This window comes from Marmota monax, unplaced genomic scaffold, assembly GCF_021218885.2.
Source record: "Marmota monax isolate L192 unplaced genomic scaffold, Marmota_monax_Labrador192_F-V1.1 WCK01_AAM20220418_F8-fsc00013, whole genome shotgun sequence".
Taxonomy (NCBI): Eukaryota; Metazoa; Chordata; class Mammalia; order Rodentia; family Sciuridae; genus Marmota; species Marmota monax.
The window spans coordinates 24,863,402-24,883,672 of NW_026692202.1; positions in this window are offsets into that span (position 1 = coordinate 24,863,402).

A 20,271-nucleotide genomic window follows, 5' to 3' on the forward strand; every position below is an offset into this window, starting at 1 on the left:
TCAGGAACCTTTTACACATCACAGTTCTTCATTCTCAGGTGTTTTCCTTGCCCCTCTGAAAGGACTTCAGGGATTTTCTGAATTGTGCTGGAGTACAACGTGAGGGTCTATCTCAGAAACTGCCAATATTAACAAAAGTTTACTCTACTGCAGCCCTGGTGATTCAGTTCAGTCATGAGGAGGTCTCCTGCAAGAGTTCTGAAGGGAAGTGATGTTCAAGCTTCCTGCTTTTTGGATTTCCAGCCTACCTGGGTTCTGCATACTCCCCACACTAATAAAGCTTTTAGCTCTAGAATTGCCCAAGTCAGAAGCATTTCTATTCCCCGGCCCATCCCTCCCTTTTGTGATCCTACTCCTCCAGCCTCAGGATGGACTTTCTTCAAATCCCTGTCCTTTTCCCTATCCTGTATTTCCCTATGTTAGTTTGCACTTAGACCTCTACAATCCAGTCCTCTGTGCTTGACCAGTTGGCATTTCAAAGCCCATCTCTGAGATTTCTGAGAAAATGTTTTCTCTTTTTCAGTGTCCAGCTCTTACAATTGAAAGCCAGGGATTTTCACATCTATTGCAAAACGCTCTAAATTAAAAACAAAATTCCTGGTGTTACTGTGACTATATTAGTATGTCACAATCACCCTCTCCCTGAAAACGAGGACCACCTCAGCCTCAGTGTGTAGAGAGTCTTAGGATGGTGAGTTTGGGAGTAAAAATTAGAAACTGCAAAACAAATGAAAACCATTATTCCTGCTGCATCTCTTGGTATTATATTGTGTCTTTTATGATTTTTTTTCTACTTTATACTTCTCCCACATTCAGATTTGTTCTGAAGTTCTCATTAAGATTGTCAACTGAATGTAGAGATGGTACCAAACTCCTATTCATCTCTAGTCATTTCTATTCTCTTCTGGAACCAATGTGGTATCATCCTCAACATATCCATCAGAAGTATTTGTTACACAGTATTGAGTTGATTTTTTTATATATTTTATTTATACTTTCCCCTTTAAAATAGCTGTTTATTTTTGGGAAAAATATCTCCTTTGCTTCTCTTTTCTTTTTGAGTTGCTTATTTGGATCCTGAGTAGAAAATAAAATCCTCTTAGGATTTTTACCTCTGATTCCCTGAAGCTTAAACTAGCTTTATTTATAATGAAACCTAAAAATGTCACCTAGGTACAACTACTGAAAGAAAAAAGAAAAATAAAGGACACAGGCACTCACTAACTTTGCTTAATTAAAAGAACACTCAACTATGATTCTTACAACTATTAATTCCTCTGTGCACACACACACACACACAAAACACACACAACTCTCTCTCTCTCTCTCTCTCTCTCACTCACTCTCTTTCTCTCTCTGGCTTAACTATGCATTTTGAATGCAGGTATCTAAACCCAGAGGAGCTCCTTAGACATGTGGGTGTCTGAAGAGAACAAGTTTAGGCAGTAATGATGATGAGTAGGAATAGCTGGCTTGCTCTTTGGGGCCTCATGTGTCCCAGCTTCTAGTGGGGCTAACAAAAAGCTCGAATTTGATACCTAAAATCTGCCAAATGAAATGAATGTCAGCAGCATTTTCTTGGGAGTAGGATGCTGAAAATACAGGATTATATTGTTCAAACTGAGGGAAAAAAATTGTGGATACCAAAGGAAATACCCACATACCTACAGTGTTAGTATAGTTAGGCATTCTAAATTACCTATAGTTGTCATTTCAGGTTAAGATTTGAACCTTTAGCTCTTACCGTTATCTTAATCATCAAAATGTGAAACCTGCATGTATTAGTCAGGTTCTTGGTTCCAGCTGATGTAAGCAGAAAGAGGATTTGTTAAAAGTGGAGTGGGTCATAGATACTAGAATTCTGGAGGACTGGCTCAGAGTCAATGACTCCATAATGACCATAGCTGCAGAATGTTAGAGGCTGTACCTGGGTTGCCAAAGTGGACCCTGCTGCCAAGACCTGGGCATGCTACTGAGGCTACTGAGACTCCTGTCAACCCAAAAGCCTGATTTTGCTCCTATAGCTAGCACTATAAAAATGGGCTTCCCCCACTCCAGATCCTTGATCCTTTACATTGCTAGCTGGAGCAGGTGCATCTGATTTGGTAAAGTGCCACACCACTGCTGCAAGGTTGGCTTGGGAAATCAAGGATCTGACATGCTCAGCCAATGTAGTGGGACAGCTCTGCCTCCCAACAGGACTCTCAGATGGGGACTTCTCTGACAAAGGGAGATTGGAGGTGGTTTAGATGAATGGCAGTCAAATGAGAAGAGAGGTGAGGTTGAATCCAATTAAAAAGATGGTGGTGGGGGAGAGCCATTCACATCAATCAGAAGTTTACATTACCCCAGGAAAGGATTGTATGCTTTTATGCCTAGATTCTAACCAGACAAGATCACAAAGAAAAAAAAAAAGCTCCTCTGTAAAGTTTTGTATCTAATGTATCAAAACTTAGTATTTTATTTCTTCATTGTTTCCCTCTTTGCCCTTAGTGTTTAAAAAAGCAAATTTTGGTCTCATACGCAAATACTTGTTTTTCATGGTATAATCACCTTGAACACCCTGGGCCTCATATTCAATTTCAGTTTTCCCCTTTCTTATCTAATGGAGTTAGTATACAGAGCCCAAAGTGTGGAAAGAACTGCCAGAGAGAAAAAGAAAACTGCATTTCCTTTTTTTGTTTCCTGCCTGAGTTTTTCTGACTTTGTATGTATTAGGCATCTAAAGAAGGAAATGAATCATTTAGGTGAGAAATCATGCCGAGAACACCAAGGAATATAAATACGGCAGGCTGTTTCCAATTAGAAGAGAATCAATTTCTATCTTCACTTAAGAAAACAAACAAGAATCTTTCCTATACTAATAAGATGTTTTATCAGTTACGAAACAGGAAGTAAAAGCAAGGATGCTTCTGCCCAATTATCTCTCAGAAGTCTCAAAGCGACAAGACTAACAACCATGCCAAAACTGCAGGTGCTCCACTTTATCTTTGATCAAGCCAGGAAACATCTGAAACTCCAAAATGCAACATAGGAAGATGGAAAGTGGGTGAGTTAATGTTCAACCATTTTGCAGATCAAAGGTAGGTCAAATGTAAGTGTGTATGTGGAGTGGGGGAGGTAGAGAAGCTCACTGATTCACCAGGCCAAATTCCAGGAATTCTTAGAAATTTCATGGAAGAGAGTCAGGAGGCAAAAAAACAAGAGGACTATTTGTTCAAGGAGCAACTGGGCCCCAACCCTCACCTTTATTCCAAGAAGTTAGATGACTGCCCCTCCTGTATGCTATGAGAGTTGAGAAATCAAATTCTTGGAAGAAACTGCAGAGAGTTTTAAGAGTTGTTGCTATGAAGCATGGGGGTAGGGATGGGGGAGGGCAGTGATTTGGTACTGAATAACAAAAAGGAGAAATACAAGAAACTTTGTATAAGGAGCCTTTCTGTCATCTCAGTCTCCTATCCAAAGTGGGAGACTAAGGATTCTTCTCAGGAAACTCAGGAACTTATCAGACCTACAAATAAGACCTGCAAATAAAAGAGCCAAATACCTATCTGATATTCTACAATGAGATTGATTAGCTGTCAGATCCCTCCTACTGTGGTTTAAATAGTCCCCTCCAAAATGCAGGCATTGTAATGTCATAGTATTAAGAGATGGGCTTTTGGAGGTGGCTAAAATGAGGTCTTCTCCCTCTTGGATGAGATTAGTGCCTTTCTAAAGGGCCCTGATAGGGGGAATCGCTTCTTTCCTGCTCCTCTACCCTCTGCCATATAAAGATGCAGTAAGAAGACCCACACCAGATGCCTACACCTTGATCTTGAATTCCCCACCCTTCAGAACTGTGAGAAAATAGATCTCTATTCTTTATAAATTATCTAATCTGTGGGGTACAACATGTACCAAAGTACCTACTTACACAGTAGGGCTTCCAATCAGCATTTTAATGCCTTGATCTTAAGTAGGAGAAAATGACCAGACATTTAAGCAAAGCCTTCAACATAAAAGGCAGAAACATGAGTCCTACCTCACAAATTTAAAACTAAAATAAATTCAGAGGTAACAGGTGATGAAGAAAATTTAAAAAAAAAACAACTTTATTTTCGGTAAATATCTTTAGTGAAATAAAATAATGCAAAGCAATAAACAAGTCTAGTCAGAGCAAAGAGCACTTAGAAATTAAAAATGATAGGGTTGGAGATGTAGCTCAGTGGCTGAGCACTTGCCTAGCAAGCACAAGGCTCTGTGTTCTATCTGCAACTGGAAAAAAAAATAAAATTACAGTTGAAATTTAAAATGCCCATCATAGTTTGGAAGGCTAAGTCAAGGAAAAGATCCAGAAGAAGAAAAAATTCATAAAGAAATGGATAATAAGGGAGAAGAGCTAAAACAGTCAGAAGAGACCCAGTATCCTTAACAAATAGGAGTTTCAAAAAGAAAACAGAACATGATGGAGACTCATTTTCGAAGTATTAATAAAAGAAAGTTTCCTTGGAAATTTTAGTAGGGTCCTTTTTGCTTCTTGAGGTAGATCCAATCTATTACTCAAGCTGAAAAGGATATGGGCTTGTTGCTGCTGTTCTGTTTTGTCGTCTTCACATTCTGTGTACAAATGGGAATAGGAACTGTGGCTATGCATGTTCAGAGGTTGTGAGTCTCAGGAATTTTCATCTTTACCTCAGGCCATAGTGGTGTCTCCAGATAAGGCCTTAACTGTAATGGCAGCACTGCCACTGAAGGTGGCATGGGTGGAGGTGAGTGTTGTGGAGCCCAAAGGAAGAGTAGGTAAGGGAGCCCTAGCCAGTGGTGGGACCCACAGACACCTTGTTAAATTATAAGTTAATATAAAAAGAAAGCATTTTAAAAACCAAAGTATTTTATCATTTGCTATGAAGTCTTTTGAATTTTCAGTAATAATAAAAATCAGAAGAAATTATGTTTTTAAACTTATTTCTGTCTTATCTATGCAGAAAATTTGTGAGTTATAGGCTCATTTGTAAGAGGTGAACCTCTTCTTTATTTTCAAAATAAAAATAACTTTTCTAAATATAAAAAACACACGTACCATTAATATAAATAATAAGACCTTGTAAAGAAACAATTTATATTTATGAGCATAAAAATGTGGAAGGATACTAAAAATACCTTTGTAGGAAAGTAGAATTGGTAAGGGTATTTTGGGGAGATTATTGGTTTTTTTTCTTTATTTGTGTGCTTATTTTTTTTTATTTTTATTATTAGTTGTTCAAAACATTACATAGTTGTGTGCTTATTGCATGCTTTTTTGTATAAATAAAAAGTCAATGAGTTTAAAATAATATACTTATCCTCCAACATTTTACTATAAGTATTTACAAGCAGGTAGTTGAATTGAAAGAATTCAGTAAACATCTGTATACCAACCATCAATTCACCTGATTTTTTGACGCATTTCAAAGTGATGCATCTTTCCTAGTATATTTTACTTCTAAAAACTTCAATATATACAGTTACGTATTGTATAATCATGTTTCAGCCAATGACAAGTTGTATATAAGACAGTGATCCTGTAAGATTATATCACCTAGTGATGTGGGAGTTGTTTTTGTTTGTGTGAGAACACTGTGATGTTTGCATGACCATCAAATTGCCTAATGACTCATTTCTCTGAACACATCCCCTATCATTAAGTGATGCATGATCATATATTAGAATTCTATATTTGTTTGCATTTGTTGAAGTGATTTTTTCATTGTAAAATATGTGTTCACTGTAAAAAAATTGTTAATTATAGATAAAAAATTTAGAAATCTTTCAGTTAGTATTTATTTGCACCAGGTAGTATGCTGTGTACTATATTAATGTCATCCATGTTTTCCTCGACAAAACTCTAAGAAGTAGCATTATCCTTCTTTCACAGATGATGAATCTATAAGCAGTGGGTCCAGTTCCCACAGTGGTGGAGTTAGGATATGCCCCCTAGTATGTCCCATGTTCTTAGTCTTAACCACATGTCTTCCCACTGGCCTTGTTTCCATGCTACCCACCTATGAGATAACCACTGTTGGCTCTTCTCCAGAACATTATCTGAATCCATGTGTTTCCACATTTTTTCCATAAAAATGGAATTATATTTTATGTATTGTTTTATACCTAGCTTTCTTCCATGTATTCAAACCTTTTCCTCCAGTAACTTGTTAATGCCTGCAGGGTACTCTGTTGAGTAAAGATTTCATATCTCATAGCTACTTTATTGTTGAGCATTTCCCCAGTTTTTTGTTATTGTCAACTATGAGGATATAAATCTTCTTGTATAGTGCAAATTACATTCTTAAGGTGGAAACTACAATTGCTGGGTCAGACATTACGCATCATTTCCACTGCCAATACAAATGTCCAAATTTGTTTTTCCCAGCTAGTATATGACTAGCTAATTTCCCCCACAATACTACACTGTTGCTGATTATGCATTAAAAATTATTTTCTACTAGATAAGTAAAAACATCTACATTTTGTTTGGCATACCTTTGAATCTATTTTCACATATTCATCATTTGAGTTTCTCTTTTCAGAACCTACCTGTTGAGGTTCCTAGAATTTATTCTTAAAGTTAATCTTTTCAATTTCAACCCATTCATGTTAAAGCTGACGTTAAGACGGAAATTTTATTTTTCAAACAGAGTTTACTTTCTGAGAAGTGCAGTAGAGGCAGTCACACTTGAAGTACCACAGTGACAGCCGAAAGGTTTATGTTTTTCTTTGTGCAACAAGATTATTGTATGTGAGATTGCTCTGAAGGAAGGAAGAATATTAGAATTCGTTTGTAAAGAGGCTCCCAGAGCTTCCAATTTGACACAAGTGGCCTTGGGAGATTCTCCTGGGCAAACCACAAGGACACAGTGTTGTCTAATTTAGCAGTTGGTTTTGAAACGTTGCCATGCTGTGGGCAGGGGGAGGCTCTGGGCATGTCCTTCAGCAGGGTCACTTAGTATCCTATAGAGATGTGTGGGAGAATGTGGCCAACCTGACTGAGAAAAGCAAAGACAAGACCAGGTAGAATTCTTTAAGAAGTGCATAAGAAAGATAACTGGTAGTTTCTCACTTCTTCTGATGAATCATCTGATCCCTTCTACCTGCCCATGAGGCCTTGGGTCCCATTTCCATATAGTGGATGTCACAGTGCCTCCCATCCAGCATTAGCTTTTGAAGGTCAGTCTGTGATAGAGCTTTTGTGTATGTGTGTGGCTTACTAAAAATATTTGGCCAAAATTCACTTAGGATTTCAACAGCTTTCATTTTCCGTGGAAGTACAATAGTAAAACACATGTCATGAGAGAACAAAGATGAAAAGAAACTACTTAAATTCATAAATTGCTATGTTCTGAATTACAGTTTTTCTTTTTATTCCATAATGGATACATTTGCATATACAATGGGAATACTAAAACATTGTATTTAAAATTTCTCCCCCAGGTGAAAATCTGACCTCATGCTCAGTGAGGACCAGTGACAGGACATATATCTTATGGTTTGTAAATATCCTTTTAAAGACAAGTTGCCTCCATTGAGGGAAACTTCTTCTGTATTGGCATATTGGACATTTAAGCCTTATGAGGAAAGGCAGCAGTTTGGTAGTGGCCATAATTTAAGCCAGAGTTAAGTGTTCCAGATCCCCCAAGACCTTCTGTGGACAATGTGACTTGCAGTGTGTGCCCTTGTTAGAAATTCTTGGAGCTCAGGGAATCCTTGCTACTTGTGTTACATTTGCTTCTGTCCACCGTGGTCCCTGTCTTAGAGGATGTAACTTAATCTCAATAAATGTGGCTGTATCTCTTCCTTATAATTCTACCAAAAAGACTGTACAAGGAGAGGATGCATCCAGGATAATTGCATATGATGTCATTATTCCTCCACCTGTGTGGCCGTGCTGAGTGGGCAGGAGCAGTGACACTTGGGATTAAATTTAAAGCTAGTCCCTGCAGAGAGCTGAGGGGTATCTGAGCAGAAAAGGCCAAAGTGCAAAAGGTGCTTGAAACAGGCATGAAAAAGTTATTGAAAATGGGAAAATAATACCTTTGTATCTTTTGTTGGCTTGACATTCTTGGCATATTAATTAGGCTATAAAAAGGGCCTTGGCAATGTCATAAAGCAAGTTCTGGAAGCCTCAGGCTTTTAAACTTGAAGTAGCACAGCGAAGGACGGAACTCATGCAGAATGTTCACGATGTATTGCAGAAAGTGACAAAAGTTGATTAATTACTTATATTAAAACTAATTTGCAGTGATGGTCTGAACATTCTGAAGTCAGCCTTTCCTTCAGTTTGCTTCTTGTGGTAGAAACCTGTCTTCCTTCTTCGTTCATTTCTTAAAGGAACCATCTTTCAATTTCCCTCTTTTTTGGGTGACCTGTTTCTTCCAATGACTATAAATATCTGAGATTCACTTATCTAATCAAGATTTCTCCCTTGATAGAGGTTCTTAGAACTATTTTTGCCACTGAATTCTTTATCTTTGAATTGGAATATGAAATTATTGAAAAAAAAATTGAAGATAGCAAGTTATTTTCTGACCTTGGGCAGAATGTTTGCAAAATTCTATTGAGTTAGAATATGTTAAAAAAAATCACTTCATATCAGTTCCTCATTTCCTCTACCAAAATTTTAGTCAACTAATTGAACTTAATAAATTAGTTCTATAAGCTATGTTGGTTTACCAATGTGTTTTATTTCAAAAAAAATATTTTATACCTCTACAAATATAAATGCTCAAACTTTAAAAATTTAAGATATATAATGTATCATTAATGTCTGATAGCTGATACATGCCCATTTCAAAGTAGCAAATATTTTTACATCTCAATGAAGACATTTCTGTCTTGCCTTGGCACAATGACAAACCATGAGAAGAATTTGCCTTCTCTAATGCATTCCAGCTGTCTGTGGCCCCAGGACCCCAGAATGTAAAGTATAGTGCACTAAGAACTATTGTACATTTCTTTTTCTTTTCTCTTCTCTGTTTTTCTGTTTTTTTTTTTTAATTTGTTTTATTTTTTATCTACTGGCTAAAGCTTGTTGTATTCCATTGAGCAGAATTTCCCCAAATGTGCTCTATGTAATACTGATCCCAAAAGAGGCTCCACAAAAAGATCTATGTCTACTCAACTGAGTTTGGGGAAGCATCACAGAAATTATTAAGTGAGTTTAGTATTCTCTGCTTAAACTAGAAAGCCATTCATTATGCATGTCTGAGTGGTATTAATAAATAATAATGAGAGTTCTGATTTACTATCAGAACCTCAGCTGTTGTGGTACAGTGAGTCCTTATAGATATAGAACTCACCCCTGACCTCGACCACCCGCCTTCCCACTGGGTCAATCTTTCTCTTGAACCTCACAATTGCAATCTCCACAGACTCTAGCAAGGTTAACAAAGCCCATTAGACATTAATAGATGCTGTTATAACCTGGCATGTGTCTGTTGGGATGATGAAACACTCTGAATTCTAAATTCAATCTGTGGTACAGCATTAGTGATGAGATCTTACTTTTCACTTCAGAAAGGTTTCTGAGTACACATTTCTCAATAAGAGCAGCCTGGTCAGGAGGGAGACAATGTTACACAACTATCTGGGGCCAGATTGCACAGTCTGACTGGTTGGGTTTGCACACAGCTTTGCCATTAATTATATGTACTTTTGGGCAGTTAAACATTTTGTACTTTGAATTCTGTACCTGCAAAATAGGAATAATAATGGAACTTACTTTTCAGGATTGTTGTAAAGGTTTAATGTGATATACTAACATTTGAATAGTTACTGGGCCATAACTAGCAATTAATAAATTGTAGTTATTATCATCAGTATTATTACTACTGTTATTTTCTCAGAAGTTGAGGTTGGAGTTAGCATTTTTTCTGATACTACTTTTGAGATTGTATTTATAACTGGATGTTTCTGGTCTTTTGGGCGAGGGTATATTACAGTCAATAGGCATATGACATTTGGTTAATTTACACATAGGCATCTAAATTCTAAGGAATCGATGTGGAAATGACAGCACTTCTGAATTAGGAAAGACTGCAACAGGGACCAAATTCCACTTGCATTTTTCAGATGAAGATGTTTAGGTCCAGAGAAGTTCGGTGGCTTTTCCAAAATCCCCATGGCTAGGACTCCTGATTCCAGGTCTACTGCTACTCTTATTTCATACTGCTCTAGTGTCAGAGGCCTCACTAGACCTAGAGGATTCCTAGGAAATTTTGCTTTTCTGACTAAAAGGTGTACGTATGACTGGCATAGTTCTCTCCCTCCTCCCTGTGATGTACAACCACTAACTTGCAATCAGGAAGCCCCAGGTAAGAGGGAAAAGCCAAGAGAGTTGCAGAGAACTCAGTTTTGCACTTGTTATGCTAGCAAACCCCGCTAGTAGCCTCTTCCCTTAAGACATATGAGAATTACAAACCTCTGTTTAAGCCTATCCTGGCTTTCTGTTACTTGTAATGGAAAGTATTTCTGACAGAAACATCAGAAAATGCTGGAAATATATGAACAAAAAATACATGGTCCCATTTCAAAAAGTTGGGAATGAACTGTTCAGTTAATCAGTGTGATGATATGACTGCTACAGAGCACAGACAAGGAGCTGAGGGAGCCCAACAAGGGGTTCTTAAAAGACAGGAGCCTTGAGCTGATTTGAAAACAGAAATGAACAAGTGGATGTAGGTGTGGAGTGGGAATACTAAAGTAGCCCATGGAGGTAGGAACAACATGTACAGACACATGGCTGGTTCTGTAGCTATAAGCAATTGTAAGTGATAAGGTGTGGGGAGGAAATTAGTAGCAGAAGATAAGTCTGTAGAGATTGGCAGCTTTCTTTGCATGCTAAGGAATTTAGAATTAATCTTGTAGATCAATAGATCTGTTACCTAATGAATCACTATGGATTTTACTAATTTTCACAAGCCCTGTCCTGGAAAAATATGTATTGAATTCCAGGAATCTGTTTTTGAAAAGTTTCACAGGTGATGTTGGTTAAGAATTACTAATAGATGATAAGATAGTGAAATTTGTTATTATTGTATTTTTTTTACCTTTATTTACTTTATTTTTTATATGTAGTATTGAGGATCGAACCCAATGCCTCCCACATGCTAGGCAAGTGCTCTACCACACATAGCCCCAGCCCAAGATGGTGAAATTTTTGATAAGGGGAATGACAAGATCAGATTTTACTTTTAGGAATATGTAGTTGTATATCTATTATATTTAATGCATGGAGTAAAAGAATTTTTAAAAGTTTGTAATGACACATAGTAATTATACATATTTATGGGGGTATACTGTGAGAATTCAATACACATACATAATCAGATCAGAGTAACTGGCATATCCATTACTGTAGATATTATCATTTCTTTGTTTTGGGAACATTCAAAATCCTCTCTACTAGTTATTTCAAAATATTCAATTAATCATTGTCAGCCATGGTTACCCTACTGTGCTACAGTACTCTCTACTTCCATGAGATCAAGTTTTTATCTTCCACACATAAGTGACATCATGGAGTATTGGTCTTTCTGCATCTGATTTATTTCATGTAACATAGCTTCCAGTTCCATCCATGTTGCTGTTAATGACAGAATTTCATTTTATATATATACTTGAAATGAAATTCAAATCTCTCTATATATAGATTGAACCTAGGGGTGTTTAATCACTGAGCCACACCCCCCAACACTTTTTTATTTGAAACAGGGTCTTACTAACTTGCTGAAAGCCTTGCTAAGTTGCTGAGGCTGGCTTTGAACTTGTGAATCTTCTGCTTTAGACTCCTGAGTTGCTGGGATTATAGGCATGTGCCACCATGCCTGTTTTTGCTTTGCATGGTTCTAATGCACATATGAATTTCAGTTATCATGGTTTAGTAAAATAGTGCCAGTCTTTCAGCAATAAGGTCCAAATTTCAGTTACTGGTTCAGTTTATTAACTGTGATTAATTGCATGAAGTACAAACTTTACAGTGAGCTTTTCAGCTCACAAATCACTATATAAGTAACTCATGTGCACCATGATCATTTCTTTAAAAGTACGTTAGTGATTGATCACTATGTCTCTGCTATTCAGCTCATGCGCAGATAATAAAGTGTATAGTGGTGTCCATGATGCCCAGTGAAAATCCACATGACATTTTACAAAAAATGGATAATCAAAAGAAGAAATTGGCCAACAAGATGAAGTGCAGTAAAGAAATAAAAATGAAAATGCTTGAAATGAAATTCAAATCTAACATAGACAGAGTTATAGGGAGAAAACTGACCACAGGAATGCTGACGCTGCTGTCATTCTAGACTCTTAGAGATGCAGCCAGAGAGCTGGTGAAGGTGAACTTATTGACATAAATGAGGAAACTGGATGAAAAATGTAAAGATATCCCTGAAAAGGTGACACCAGCAAAACTTCACATTAAGGGGATTCTCGGATAAATTTCACGATATTTGTTTAAGCCTGTGCTGCAAAGGATAAAATGCCAATGATAAAATGTGGAAGGATGACCCGAACTTCAAAGGGAACATGACAATTTGTCAAGATGTAGAAAAAAAAATGCTCATTACATAAGGTAGGTTATAGGATAAGAAAAGGAAAGCAAATGCCATTCAAACAATTCTTGAGATTTTTTTAAACAAAACAAAACAAAACACCTGTAACTCACAATGTTTCTAATGTTTAAATATACTAAATCAATATCAATTTTACTATTTTCTCATTTTCCTAGCCATTTGTAATTGGCAGTAAAAGAGTTCTTAATGTTTCAAAAAAAAAAAAAGTTTGTAAGTTACAGAAGACCCTTACCTCTCCCACATTGGGTATTTTTTTTTTCCTTTGCAGTTTCCACTTGCATGGCCCTTTTTACAGTTTTACAGTGTTCTGCAAACAAAAGACTGTTCATATTTAGGAGCAGGGATGTGTGATACCATTGGAGTTGGAGATATAAACTGTTCTTGAAGTGAGCTTGAGCAATACTTGAATCATTGCACACTTACCCATAAAGCACATTTAGGGTAATGACTGGATGGCTGAGAATTCTCTGAATTAATGTCCTTGTAAAATGTTCATGAAAAGTTATGCAGTTCAAAATGTGCTGATTTGAGGCTCATGTAAATTATATTAAAACTCAATAGTAATTATAGCAATTGTTTAGAACTTGTACTGAGAATAAATTTTTGTGAGGAGGAAGAGTAGTTTATCACTGACATTGTTCAGATTTATAGATTCATAGGTTCATTTAAAAAAACTGACTATTATTCTATGTGCATATATGACTACACGACCAGGGTGATTCTACATCATGTGCAACCAGAAGAATGAGAAATTGTACTCTGTTTATGTATGATGTGTCAATTGCATTCTACTGTCATGTATAACTAATTAGAACAAATGGGGGAAAAGGCAAATTAATGCTGGGCAGTTATACCATTGTTTTAAGTGCTCTGTGGATTTGCCTACTTTATGGCTTGCAATCAGATGGACAGGCTCATGACCCTGCCCTTGTACACCACTGGAAACATCACTGAGAGGTGATGGGGTGGAAGGCTATTGAGAAGGCAGAGAGGTAAAAATCAGACCCGTGTGTGAGGAATGCTGAGAAACTGATGGGGAAGGATAGGAGCAAAGATGGGAATTAACCTGTTCTAGGCTATGGTCTTTGTCATGATGACCAAGTTCAATCTCTCTCTGAGATGACCACTGCCTGTTAAAATTTCTGCCACGATTCAGATCCATTCTTCTATGGCTCCTCAATTTTACCTGTAAATGTGTGTCCTTCAAGGTAGCTCTGACTTTCCAGCTTTTTCCTATCTGCATCCAACTCTCAGGGAGATTTGGCCACATCCACACTTAGGTTTGACTGTCTAAAACTTATAGCCTATTATTCTAAAAGTTGTAAGTGAAAGGAGAGTCCAGTATTCCCTTATATGTAGCATCTTTCCAAATCTGCCAAGTTTTGAAGTCTGGATTTTGCCCTTGCCTCCGTTAGAGATGCCTTTTTCCTGAAATGACTGTGCCTACGAAGACAGCATTCTACAGCAACCTTTTCTAAATTAGATTCTTCCATCACACTAAGGACACATTTTGACTGTATATCTGAATGTCTTGGAAAAAGTCAGACAACAATAAAAACAAAAACCCAGTGTTATAATAATATTATTAGGATGAAATTTACAAATTGATGTTTGTTCTAAATTCATATTACAATGTATTTAACTTGTTTCATACTGAGTTTTTAATAGTAGTTAACTGGCTGTTAATATTTAATAATTTTATAAAATTAAAAAATCAAGTTTTTCTATTTTTTTAAGGGGGAGGGTACAGGGGATTGAACTCAGGGGCACTCAACCACTGAGCCACATCCCCAGCCCTATTTTGTATTTTATTTAGAGACAGAGTCTTGCTGAGTTGCTTAGCACCTCACTTTTGTTGAGGCTGGCTTTGAACTTGAGATCCTCCTGCCTCAGCCTCCAGAGCCACTGGGATTACAGGCGTGTGCCAAGGCGCCCAGCTAAATTTTTCTAGTTATTCCTTAACACCCAGTCTGCTTTTCCATAAGGCATCAGTCAACTGGGGCTAAGTGGAGCCCACTTTCTTTAGAAGGGGCCTTTCCAAACCTCATTCTATTTTTCTTTGATTCCTATCTTATGATAACTATGTGGCCATGGTTTACATCTGAATTTGTAAATCATGATTTTGAAATTTAGAGATTTCATTATCAAGGGCTGTTAGGCAAAATTATTTCCTTTAGAATAAATAATCAGTATATTGACTGTCTACTCAGAAGATCACCTAATAAGTTTAGCTTTGATCAACACATTATTTAAAATATTTTCAGCACCCAGGTTTAAATGGATTTACTTTTACTTGATTTTGTAGCAGAATTTGAATGAAACTATAATGGGCTGCCTATTCCAAATCATGTAAGTAGGAATAAGTTAAGAATTCTAAAGGTAAGTTGAGATCTCCTAAACAGTTAGCTATTGTTAGATGTAGCCACAACCTGCCTGTACTGTCCAGCCTATGATAGTGTCTGGTAGGTGAAGTGCAAGATTTGCTTGTGTGTTCTTCCTGAGGTCCTCTTCAGCTCAGCTTCTCATATACTCCAGAGTACCCAATGTTGGAAACCACTGAGCAGGTTCTTTTTAAAGTAAACAAAGTCCTCCTAGGCAGTACTTGACCATACTTACTATAAAGGCAACATACCTAACTAAAATGCTCATTTTCTCCCTTGGAAAAATCTGCTGTTAGGCTTAGTTCGTGGCAGTGAGATCTTCTTTAAGAATAAAAGATGCATACTTGTTTTCTATCTGTATAACTAAGAAGTCTATTGTATTGGTTGTCCCAGAGCAAAACAACTCTAATTCAAATTTCCTTATTTTAAGAAATACACTGAAACTTGCTCTTGAGTTTAAAAAATTTTATGTATAATTTTCTTTTAGAATAGTTTTAGATTTACCCAAAGGTTGCAATGATAGTACAGAGTTCCCATGTACTCTTCACCCAGTTTCCACTATGTTAATAAGAATACATTTATCATAACAAAGGAGCCAAGAGTAGCACTTACAATGAACCAAACTCTACAAAGTACTGGGATTTAACTGTCTCCCCTCCACCCCCCAATATTCTTTTTCTGCTCCAGAATCCCATTACATGAAAAAAAAATGTTACATATGGTTATCATGCCTCTTTAGGCTTTTCTTGACTCTGATGGTTTCTCAGGGTTTTGTTTTGTTTTGTTTTTGATGACTGATAATTTTGAAGAATACTGGTTGTATGTTTTGTAGAAATCCTCAATTTAAATCTGTCTAATATCTTCTTTTCATTATCAACTTGGAGTTATGAGATTTTAGAAGAACCCCAGAGGTAACGTGTCCATCTTATCACATAACATCAAGGGTTATTATTATCAACGTGACTTAGCAATGACAATGTTGACCTTGATTGCATGGTCAGGGTGGTGTTTGCCAGATTTGTCTCCATTGTAAATTTGTTCCTTTAACCATCACCATACTTGAAAGGAAGTCAGTAAGTGAAGGTCACACTCAAAAGATGAGACATTAAAGATTACTTCCTTAAGGGGGCAGTATCTACAAAAATTATTTGCAAATCTTTTACATGAAGGATTTGTCTCTTCTCCCATTATTTATACAATTGTTTATTTATATAAATATGGGTTCATGGATATGTATCATATGCTTTGGGTTGTAATCTGCTACTGCAATTTTTTTGTTACTCAAATTATTTCAGCTCTGGCCTTGGAAATGATATCAGGTTGATCCATGTGTCCCTTTGATAGGTCTATCATTTTATTTATTAAGCATCTCCTTACTTTCTGGCATTAGATGATGCTCCAGGCTCCACTTATATATTTCCTGCCACAGCCCAGAATCGGGGCCCTGATTCTGTTCACTGAAGAATGGTGTTAGAAACCAGAATTTGGGAACTGAGTGTTCTTGTTGCTCCTGGAATGTTTCTTCTTCAAGTCCCTCTCAATAGGTAGAGCTCCCTTGATTACAAAAATACATGTATGTATGCTATGCCTTGTGTTCATTCCAATAAAAAAATCTTTTCTGTACCTATCTGTATTATTTTATTTTAAACATGAGTTCATATTGATGTTTCTGAAGATAGTTTATTTCTGCTGCTAACTTGTTTATATATAATCTTTCCACAGTGAGCAACCTGGACCCCACTATCCACCATCAATTTACTCACTTGTTTGATCCCAGTATAAAATTTTTCTGAACTTCTTAGTCTCTCACAGGTTCAAGAAAGATATTGGAAATGGGAGTTCATAACCCACTTGAATCTAATGTATGAAATATGATATGTCAAGAGCTTTGTAATGTTTTGAACAACCAATAAAAAAAAAAAGAAAGACATTGGGACTCAATCTCAGGCAGGAAAAACTTTTTATTTATTTCTAAAAACAAAACCAAACAAGAAAAACAACCAGTGTAAGCAGCAAAGCATAATTTGGCCACACAATAAAATAAATCTCTCAGCTTGTTTTCTTAATTCCTTGAGATACACAAGTATGCATTAACAGATAACACATCTTTGCACACCTGGGCTGTTATGAATGCTAATTAGGGGTATCAGGTCTAGAGGTTTATGAAGGCAAGTGATTAAACAGGTAAATATAGATTTTTTAGTCATTTGATATTTCAGGACCACAAATTGTGTTTTTCTGTAAAAAATCCCCTTGGGAATCTTTAGTTCTGCTCATTACTTGGTTGCAAAAAATAGATTTTTATAAAATGGTATTTTGAAAAGTTGCACAAATGAGATTTTGTACTTTGGGAGTAACAAAAACAAAGGTGAGTGATATTTAGGAAGTGGAATTATGCAATGAGGTAGCATAAGTTTGGAGTATACAGAACTATTACATTAAGAGTTGTTTGAATGCAGAAACAACTTAATGTCTTTCTGGAGTAAAATAAATTTCAGGTTTTTTTTTTTTTTTTGAAAAATGCTAATGCAAACATATTCTAAAACAGTTTCTTTTACCATTAAAGACATCTAAATGACTGTGCTTCTAGGAAGGCCTACAGTGCTTTTGGAATAATCAATCCTGTTCATCAGTATGAGCTTTACTTTAAGTCCTGTAACTATACTGGAAGTGGGTGTGTGAGGCTACTTTCAGTGCAGAGAGGGCTAATGTTAACAAACACAAGGGACCCATTGGGATAAGGTCACTCAAGACCTCGAAAATTCACAATTGATGTACAGTATTGATACAATCAGGAGGGTAATGTGGGACTAAATTGGTATAAAATGATTCCCCACACTTTCATGAAAATGCGGCTCATTGCCTATTGCTACAATGAGCAACTATTTCATCAAGGTCAACAGCCCATTATTCCTAGGTTGGTAAATTATGATGGGAAATTATAAGTGGTAACTTTAAAGGAGGTGTCTTCTGTTCTGACCCCCACTACCCCAACTCTTCAGTTTGGTTGTCAACATTCATTTCTGCTGGGGACACATCTATTGCCAGCTTTGCCATCTCATGATACTTAGGATTGGGGAGAAATCCAACTTAGAAGCTCAAATATCACTGCAGAGAAAGAAATTCTGCTCGGACCTGATTAAGTTAAATCAAATAAGAGTACATGATGGATGCAAAGGAGAAGCTCTGAGATCATATGGGGAAATTCAGAAAGTAGATTTAGTTTGTGATGTATTCCTGGAACATTTGAAATATTATTGAAATCTATTCCACAGCTTATTAGGCAAGATTATGAAATAAACAGACTTTACAGGTTACCTTAAAGTGAACAACTGAGAACTGACCTCAGATGAAACCTGTGCAATTGTTTGAGGTAGTACAATTCTCAGGATGGGTGATTTTGTGCTTATACTGATCTTATACTCATCAATTTGAGAAGTGAAAGAAGAAACAAGAAAAAGACAAGAAAAAAGAAAAAAATACTAAAATAAAAATACTAAAGTGCTCTTTCCAGATATTAAAACTGAATCTTTTTAAGGGTATGGTTCATCCTTGTTACAAAAAAGTTATAAAATATTTCTTATTGATATGCCATGAATCTTTCAAATTGGGTAAGTACAAAAATAGATTTTATCTCTTTATTCTTGGTAGTGAAATTTCTCTTTTAGGGTTCCAAGCCAAGATAATGATATTCTTTATTATACTACTAAATACTTCCAAAATACATTTACATATTGCTTTACCTTTAACAACCATTTGCATAACCATTGATTTGTCTGGTGCCACCAAACAAAAGAATAGATCTAATGCATATTTTCTTGGAAATTCTTGGAATAAAATGGTTCTTGTAAATGTTTTATTAATAAATTATCTATTCAGATATTTCATCTCCTAACTCCAATGTGTATTATACTGTTAAAGATTTATTTCTAAGGTAAGATGAAGTTTTAATGACATAGAAACTTATTAACAATACAATGAATCCTGATCATAGGAAAATTTTCATTAAAGAAAATTCATTTTAATTTAATCCAGTTTAATTCAGCCATTATGGATGGTGTGTTTGTGTGTGAAGGGAGTTGTGCTGGGTGCTACAGGGGATACTGTGAGCAAAACCACTTCTGGCTCTCAAAGACCAATAATTACACAGAAAATAGAAGCAGTTCAATGAGGAGCTTATCAGTCGGCTACAGGGAGTGTGGGAAAATCAAGACAAGAACAAAAGAACCCTGATGCTAAGCAGAACACGAAGATGCTAGAGAAGGGAAAGCGCTGTATTGTGCAGGGAGAAGATGGATTCCTGCTGCAGGATGGGAAAGGCTCCTGGCTGTGGAGATGGAATATGTGGTGAGTCTTGCATAATTAGCAGAATTTAAAGAAACCAAGAAGTTTAGAAGTATCAGAGGCAGAAACAGAAGTGAGTTGAAGATGTCTTAATGAAGTGAATATTTTTTTTTCTGCCAAAGATGCCTGCAAATCACCATTTTATTAATGAATGACACAAAGTGGGCATTCCTTGTCTTTGTTATAAGTCTTATGATATGCCTGGAGAAATTAAATGGCAGTCCAGTGTTGTCTCAGTTTCCTTAAACCAAACCAAAACAACACTACAAATGTCAATTACTCTTGGAGGAATCTTTTCACCATCTGGAATGTGAATAATAAAAAAAAAAATTCAAGCAAATCTTTTTCTTTTCTTTTGGTGATTGCTGTTTTGTTGTTGTTTGTTTTTTTAATTTTTTGTTTGTTTTCCCCTCTGCTTTTGTCAATCTTGACTAAATGGAAGGAAATTATAATAGATGCCAAGAGGCAGATATTTAGCATATATTTTCTCACTTATTCCTTACCCACAGGCCCAATTTACCATAATTATCATTTTCATGACAAGTACAATGATATTAAGAGTAAAGGAAGTGCTTAATGCCGTAGACTTGGGAAATGGTATCAAGACAAACCGAGGTGATGAGCTGTAGCTCGACTCACTGCCAGCCTGGAACAGTTATAATAACAGCTTTGGGTGAATAAAGGTGTGAGGTCCTCCCAACTCTTTTAAAATTCCTTTTTCTTTTACTCCAATTCAAAGTGTTAAGGCACACAAATTGTTTTGATGAGGCTTCCTCTAATATTGGCCTGTACATTTTGGGGGAAAACGAGAAGTAATTTATTTCCCTAGAAACAAAACACAAAGCTTGTGGTTTTATCTGTAGGGAAGAGTTTTGGTTTTTAGCCTTCCTGTGAGTTTAAGGGTTCCAGCGCCTAAAATCACTTTCCAACTGTTGTCGGGAAGAGCGCCCTCTCCT